The sequence below is a fragment of the Macaca nemestrina genome, chromosome 14, assembly GCF_043159975.1.
Source record: "Macaca nemestrina isolate mMacNem1 chromosome 14, mMacNem.hap1, whole genome shotgun sequence".
Classification (NCBI taxonomy): Eukaryota; Metazoa; Chordata; class Mammalia; order Primates; family Cercopithecidae; genus Macaca; species Macaca nemestrina.
In genome coordinates, this window is record NC_092138.1 from 108134358 (window position 1) to 108141458 (window position 7101).

The window sequence follows — 7101 nt, forward strand, 5'->3', positions numbered from 1 at the left end:
GGCCCAGCAAGGCTGGGCAAGATGCAGGGCCTCTGTCAGGAGAATCGACCTCCCCAACAGCAGCCTCCAGGGCAGGGGTGTCACCCTGTAATTATCTGTTGGGGCACAGACCACCCATGACATTTCCAGTGATTTTATGAATCCGGGAGATGAGTTCCTTAAGGAAGGAACTTGTCGCCCTCCTGTCCTGGGCCCAGGGAGGGACTGGTTGCCAGGGCCAGCTGCATGCTGTAGTGGCCACGAACAATGCTTTATGGGGCTTGTAAAAGCCGCTGACCCTGCTCCCTGGACTTAATGAGGTGAGCAGGGCCCTGGCAGTTTGCAATAACCTTCAGCTCCAGCTGAGCCTGGCTGAGCCCAGTCACCTGAGAGGGGACGGGGATGGGTCTCATCTCTGCTTGAGACTCTGGCAGGCTCAGTTGAGGAGTCTGGAGGAGGGAGGAAGGAGGCTGACTTCCTACATCCCAGAGTGCAGGGGGAGCTGGACGCCGGCCCCAGGACATCTGTGACCAGGGAGCAGAGTCAGACAGACCAGGGCCTACAGGGTCTTGGATGAGCTGCTTCCTACCTACCCTTAGCCTCGCTTTCCTCCCCTGTCTGTGAGGCAGGGGTTGTGATCCACACCTGGTAGGCTGTCCCGAGGCTGGAGAGGGAGAATGCCCCCGGAGTGCCCAGTACGAGTGCCTTAGTGGGATGGTGATGGGCTGGGACCCCCAGGGCAGAAACAGAACCTGGGCTCAGCTGTGGCAGCCTCTGCTCAATCACTCAGCCTAAGTTTGTTGTGGTTTTGGGCCTCTGCTTCCCAAGAGGGAGTGGTCCCAGGGTCCCCGAGTGAGGGTACAAGGCAGGCTTGGAGGCCAGGCCTTCTTTCTCCTTTGAATTGGTCCCCAGAACCGGTGGCCTGGAAAGCCTGCTGTCTGCTGTTGATGCAGCTCGTTTTGTTTTCATGAAGCAGGGCTGTGTGTACTGCTTGGGTCATAAAAGATGGCGACGGACATCAGGGGGCAGTTGCCCTCTTGGACGGGTGGGGATGGTGGCTAGTGGCCCACCATGGTCCAGATCCAGGCCCGGGACACACGTGGCCATTCTTAGACAATGGCCCCACTGCCTGTGTGGAGGTGTCCCCTGGGACAGGTGGGGCAGGGGCACACACTCTGGGGACTGTGTGTCTTGGATTGGAGTCACCAGCAGGGGTCCTCTCTGCCAGGCTGGCTGGTCAGGGCCAGGCACAGTCATTCCTTCACCCACTCAGCCACACTCGTCTGTCTGTCTGTCCGACCAGGGACCTGTTTCCTCGATCAGCAAACATCCCTTCAGCGCTTCACTGGGGTCAGCGCTCTACAGTTCATGTTTTTTCCAATCCTTAGGACAACCTGATGCCCCTTTTCCACAGAGGAGGAAACTGATGTTCAGAGGAGCCAAGCCCCCACCCCGGCCTCGCCATGAGATCCGAAGCGGAACTCCAGCCCTTCGGGCCCCCGGCCTTCACGCTGATTTGTCCTGCATGCCCCCCACCCCCTCCGCCAGGCTCGGGCTGGAACTAGAGAAGTGGGGAGGGTGGTGTTGGGGGCAGAATCACCGGGGACTCTGGAAGCCCCAAGCACCTGCCTTGTCTGTCCTTACAACCGGCAACTTGCCTCAGTTTCCCTGCCCAGCATCCAGGACTCCATGGGCGTCAGAGACCTAAGTCGAAAGTTGGTCTGCGGGGTGCCGGCTAGGGGCCTGCACCCTCTCCCCTCCCGTACATCTCAGCTCCCACCACCAGATCCAGCTCTGAACAGTCACGTGCTGGCTCTTAATTTTCCCCCACTCTTCATCCCTCTCCCCTCCCCTCCCCTCCCCTGCCTTCTGCGGACCCCTGGAGACCTGCGCAGCGTGGCTGGCTGTACTCTCAGCATCCACAGAGAGGGTGTGGTGGTGGAGGACAGGCGGGGCTCCAAGCTGCTGCCTCCTCCTGGTCACGTGTGATCCTGGGGGAACACCTTCCCCTGTCCTCAGTTTTCTCATCTGTAAAACGGGGCTCACAGAGGCACAGGAGTGTCCCCCACTGGGAAGAATGTGGGCCTGGGGCTGGGGACAAACACATGACAGATTCTCCCTCTGACTCCTTCTCCCTGTGGTGTCAGCCGTAGGTTCCCCTTAGCTTCCTCCCAGTCGTTTTTTTGTTTGTTTTTTTTTTGTTTTTTTTTTTTGAGACGGAGTCTCGCTCTGTCGCCCAGGCTGGAGTGCGGTGGCCGGATCTCAGCTCACTGCAAGCTCCACCTCCCGGGTTCACACCATTCTCCTGCCTCAGCCTCCCGAGTAGCTGGGACTACAGGCGCCCGCCACCACGCCCGGCTAGTTTTTTGTATTTTTTAGTAGAGACGGGGCCTCTCAGTCTTTTTAATCAAAGTCTCAACAGTCATCAGACCAATGTGCTGCTGTAAAAGATCCCATTTTGGCCCGGCCTGGTGGCTCAAGCCTGTAATTCCAGCACTTTGGGAGGCCAAGGCAAGAGGATCTCTTGAGTCTGGAGTTTGAGACCAACCTGGGCAACATAGTGAGACCCCCATCTCTATAAGAAAATTTTAAAAAATTAGCCAGGTATGGTGGTACACACCTGTGGTCCCAGCTGCTTGGGAGGCTGAGGTGAGTGGATTGCCTGAGCCTGGGAGATAGAGGCTGCAGTGAGCTGTGATTGCACCACTGCACTCAGCCTGGGCAACAGAGTGAGGCCCTGTCTAAAAACAAACAAATAAGAAAACCACTTTGGGGGAAGGTGGATGGGGGCTGACCTTCTGCTCCTTCTGCTTCTCTCAGATTTGCCTCTGGGGCACGGTCCCTCATCTGCACAGGGTGTGTAGGAGGATCTGGGGAGACACCACAGAAAAGCCACCAGCTCCCAGCCCAGGGGAGTTTCCCTCCTGTGACCCTGGCCCAGGCTCCGGCTCCCAGATGGCTCCCAGTGGGGGTGGCATCTGCCGTTCTTGAGGCAGGGGTGCCTCCCAGTCCCACTTTACACCAGAGCTTGGTTGCCAGGCACTGTTGAGCAGCCACATTTGGCCTCCAGTGGGGTCTATGTAGGTATCTGGGTGGTCCTGGGCCTCCTTCTGAGGGTGTCCTTTTCCTGGGGGGCAGGATCCAGGGGGATGTCTGTGTGTGAATTTGAGGGCACAACAATGGGGGCAGCTGCTCTCAGGCCCCTCTCCACGTGGCTTGAACTTATCCTGCCCTTTCCTGGGCAGGGCCCCCGTGCCCCAGGCAGTCACCCCCACCCATCTGATTTCCCTTGGATGGGACGTGGACCACCTGGGACATATCTCACAGGGCTGAACACCTACCATGGGGCAGCAGAGCACAGGGTTCGAGCCCTGTGCCAGGGCTTGTGTTTCCCAGCTATGTGACCTCGCACGAGTTGTTTAACCCCTCGGTGCCTCAGTTTCCTCCCTATAAAATGGAGATAGTAATAGTAATAGTGGGGCTTAGCATGGATTAGATTTGCTAACCCTTATTAACACAGGCAAAGGACTTGGGACAGTGCCTGGCACCACTATTCGCTGTGAGCCTCTTACACACCTGGGATTTGCTTCTCACTGATGAGGCCCCTATTGTCCCCACCTAACGGATGAGGAGACGGAGCGCTCTGCCTGGTTCTGGAGATTTCTGTTCGCTGACTCAATCCTGGCTTCCTAGCCAGAGATTAAATGGTTCCTTGAGAGAAGGTGTCTCTTAGCCGGTGGGAGGCACCCCAGGCAGGGCTGGGGCAGGTTCAGGGTCCATTCTGGCCGTCCCTTGAGGACCAGGTGAGCCCTGGCCTCACTAGAGAACTGGCTGGACCAGAACTCCAATTAAAGGTAATTCCCTTTTTTCCTACCTTGAAATTCCTATTGATTTCCTCCCTAAATAGAAATTCCCATTGATTCCTTGTCTGTTCAGATTAGTGTCCTCGGCTGCAGCCTTCGGTGCATAATATCTTCCCCCTTCTTCTCAGGCCCCAATAACTCTTCCCAAGGTGACCCTGCCACCACCTGCTTGGCTGGAGTGGGAGACAGTGGGCTGGGAGGAGGGCCTGGGTGGGTCCTGGACTCCCTCTGTCTGCCCATCACCCCACTTTTGCCCCAGGTGGAGATGAGGCTGGGAAATTAAGATAAAGATGTCACTGTACTTGGACTTGGGTCCACCTCATTGGTCCTGCCTCTGCCTCTCCTAAGAACCATTAGCCCATTGCTCAGGTGGGGAGTTGAGGCCCACAGAGCCATCATTGGCAGGAAACAGCCTTCACGTGTGAGCAGAGGCGAGGTCCAGCCGGGCAGTCCCTGGAGGAGGGCCCCCACCTACTCAGGCTCCCCTGAATCACAAAAGCTGATTGTTAACTTTTCAGGAATTTTGTGAGCTGGTTGATGTCATGTTAGTAGCTTAAAATCATTCATGGTGGGAGTATTCACACTGCGTGAATTGGCAAATGCTACACATCAGGGCCTCTCTCCTCTCCTCATTTCAGTGTTAAAGAAAGCTAGTTGTTGGCCAGGCGCGGTGGCTCAAGCCTGTAATCCCAGCACTTTGGGAGGCCGAGACGGGTGGATCACGAGGTCAGGAGATCGAGACCATCCTGGATAACCCGGTGAAACCCCGTCTCTACAAAAAATACAAAAAAACTAGCCGGGCGAAGTGGCGGGTGCCTGTAGTCCCAGCTACTCGGGAGGCTGAGGCAGGAGAATGGCGTAAACCCGGGAGGCGGAGCTTGCGGTGAGCTGAGATCCGGCCACTGCGCTCCAGCCTGGGCGACAGAGCAAGACTCCATCTCAAAAAAAATAAAAATAAAAATAAAGAAAGCTAGTTGTTAAGCATTTACTAGCACACCACTAGCTCAGATTTGCCTCTCCTATTCTGTCACCCACCTCTCATTCCAGGAGTCCTGGAAGGCTTCAGTTTTCTGCACACAGCGGCCTTTCTCACACCTCCCTGCCTTTGCCCATGCTGTTCCCTCTGCCTGGGGTGTCCTCAGCCTCTTTTCTTTCCGGTGAAATCCTCCAGGACCCATCTCAATTTCCTTCCCCTTCTCTTCCCTCTTCATCCCCTGGGCAGGGCATGGAAGTTCAATGATCCAGAAGGCAGACCTGTCTAGGTCCCTGTCCTTAGAGAGCTTATAGCCAGGAGATGTGCCTCAGAGCCGGCTGTGTCAACTCCAGCAGATGGGTGAGCAGTGGCAAGTCACCGGACTCCTGGAGACTTCAGTTACTTTTCCGGACAATGGGTCTGGAAAATGCCTGGAAAACCTGCCCTTGGGGAGCAGGACCAAGCCCAGTGTTTGGCTGGGACCAGCTTGCTGAATGCCCTTGACATCCCCATGAGGAGGCACTCATACTGTTCTCATTTTGCCTCTGAAGCAGATGAGGCACAGAGAGGCAAAGGAACATACCCAAGGTCACACAGCTTCTCAGTGGAAGAGCTGGGATTTAAGCCTGCCCCTGTACCCACCATGCCCCTTGGCAGTGATGGCAGTGACGAGGACCTCTCTGGGCTCAGGCAGACATCTCGATTCTCCCTGGGCTCTCATGGCCAGCCTGGATTAGAACTGCCCAGGTCCCAGGCTGCCTCTCCCCTAGGCTGTGGTCTCCTCCAGGTGGAGATCTGGGTCTGACTCTCCTGTATCCCCAGTGTGCAGCCTGGGGCCAGGCACTGAGGTGGCAGGAGGAAGAATGAATTTGAGAGGTGAGGTCTGATAGAGCAGCAGGCACACAGGCCTCCCCGACCACACAGGGTCAGCGGTGGAGGAAGGACAGAGGAAATGTCAGTCGGCTCCATGCCCAGCCCACCTCTTAATCTAGACAGGCGGACTCTGCCCATGCAACAGCTGCCACTTATCTCAGTTTCCCTGCCTGGCCTCCTTCCACTGGGGTTAGAACCTGGAACTGACTCTGGCTTAGATTGGATGGGGGTAAAAGGAAAGAAAAGAGAATGGAAATAAAGACATTTTTGAGTGCCTACTATGTTTCATGTTTGACAGCCGTTATTGTGATGAACATCCCACAGTGTAAGGGCTCCTGAACCCACAAAGTCAACCTGGACCTTCAGACCTAGGAACTGACATGCGCAAGACCATAGGAAAGTCATTTCCTGGGCTGGGGTGTGGCATCACACAACGCTGGAGGCCATAGCTCTGGGGTCAAAACCCACTCTACTGCTTCCTAGATATCCACTGTGTGACTTGGGTAAGTGACTGCACTTCTCTGAGTCCCATGTTCTCATCTGTAAAAACAGGCATGATCCTAGCGAATGCCTCTCCGGGCTGTGGCAAGAATCCAGTGAGATTCCGCTTGTAAACAAACCTCCCAGCATGGCCACCTTGCATGCAATAAGAGCTCAGTACGGAATAGCCATTGTTTTCCCCTCTTTTCCTAGTGCTCCCCAGATCCTGACCTGCTCCCACTAACCACCGAGTCCTGGCTACCAGTGGACTGACCTCCTGGACGCCTGGAACCTCAGGACTTACCCCTTGACTGGGCCAACCTTGGACTCAAATTCTCTCCACCTTGGGCTGCCCTCTGCCTAGACCCGCTGTGACCCTGGAAGTTCTGAACTGGACTCTTTTAGAATTGTCCCCTGTGCCTCCCACTGTGACCCTGGAAGTTCTGAACTGGACTCTTTTAGAATTGTCCCCTGTGCCTCCCACTGTGACCCTGGAAGTTCTGAACTGGACTCTTTTAGAATTGTCCCCTGTCCCTCCCATTGTTTCAGGGATAGCTCAGGATTCCAGGACCTCTGCCCCTGTGGGACTTTGGAACAATTGCTAAGCCTCAGTTTCCTCATCCATTAAATGGGAATGATAGTATCTACCTGGCTCACAGCCCACGCCTGCGGAAGGTGGGTGAGGGTGGGGCAGGATGCTCAGCGGAGGGATTGCCACAGCAACGGGGGACCCCAGGAGTGGGTCCTTGGGGTAAGGTGTCTTCATGATTCTATTAATAGACAGCTAACATTATGGAGCCCTGGGGATTTCCCACCGCTGGGCTTATTGTATCTTCTAGCAACCCCATGAGATCCACAGACACCATCACTAAAGTGGGGGACGGGGGGCTCGGAGACTGGGCAGGCTCTGCCTTCTCACACCATTACGCTAAA

At 55.7% G+C, this 7101-nt stretch overlaps 1 long non-coding RNA gene across 1 annotated transcript; it reads right to left on the reverse strand.

Annotated features, from left to right (window-relative positions):
- Window positions 1–3277: 3277 nt before the first annotated feature.
- LOC139358332 (uncharacterized) lies at window positions 3278–4520 on the reverse strand. The gene is made up of 3 exons (XR_011613105.1): window positions 3854–4520; window positions 3556–3690; window positions 3278–3426 (listed from the first exon to the last, which is right to left on the reverse strand). It is a non-coding gene; the product is annotated as an uncharacterized lncRNA (long non-coding RNA).
- Between the last annotated feature and the right edge of the window lie 2581 nt (window positions 4521–7101).